Source organism: Miniopterus schreibersii, assembly GCF_964146895.1.
Source record: "Miniopterus schreibersii genome assembly, chromosome: 5".
NCBI classification, from domain to species: Eukaryota; Metazoa; Chordata; class Mammalia; order Chiroptera; family Miniopteridae; genus Miniopterus; species Miniopterus schreibersii.
The window spans coordinates 8,896,838-8,897,815 of NC_138106.1; positions in this window are offsets into that span (position 1 = coordinate 8,896,838).

Genomic DNA, 978 nt, shown 5'->3' on the forward strand with positions numbered 1-978 from the left:
TCTCTCCTTTGGGTGGGAAGGGGCCCAATCAGAGATTTGCAAAGCTGCTCATCTGAGGTTGGAGCCGCACTGTGCTGCCTGGACCCCCCAAGGATGGCGATGATGCAGCCCTGTCCCACAGCCCAGGGACCTGCCAACAACCCATCTCAAGGAGAAGCCCTGGTCCTGGGAGGCTCCAGCTCCAAGGTTGGAAGTGGGGATCCCTACCACAGCCTTGCCAGAGACCCCTCTCGCCCTCTCCCAGACTCCTCTCAGGTAGGGACATCACAGTGGCCCAGCGCCAAGGGTACCAGTGGGGTTCTTGCAAGGAACCCCCCACCTAAGCACTCCCCACCTAAGCACCTGAGGCTCTAGCTGTCCTGGGTGCCCCTGCCTCTCCCAGCCAGCCCTTGCTCCCTAACCTCACCTCTGTTGCCCTCTGCGCAGGGCTGGGCGCCCACTAAGGACACTGGTTCTGACTGGTGGCGTTGTGGGAGCTGTATGTCCCGGGTAGGAGAAAGGCCGGAGCCCCGCTGCGCCTGAGCAGGGAGACACCGAGCAGGGGACCACGAGCAGGGGGCATTGAGCTGGGGGACGCCCGGTAGGAGGACCCTGCGGCGCCGCCCCCAAAAGCAGCTCCTTCAAGGGAGAGTGCACGTCGCCCCTCGTCGGTCCTCAGTGCGGGGAGCGGGGTCCCCAACCCCGAATGGACGCGGCCCGGGAAGTGGGGCGGGGGCAGCAGGGGGCCCGGCCGGGCCTGGGGAGGGCCTCTGGCTTCGCCTGCCCCGCACAGTTTCCGGAGAGGTGGCTGCGCCCCACCCTCGTCGCATAGGGTAGGGGGAGGTTTCCCGCTGCCACTCCCTTTCGGCGCTCCCGGGCTCCCCCTTCGGTCCCCCACCCGCCCATCCGCGGGGCCGCAGCGCCCCCCGGTGGCCTCGCTGCGGAGGGGGCCGGTATAAAGCCCGCGGCCCCTCCCGCCGCCCCTCCCTCCTGCCCGCT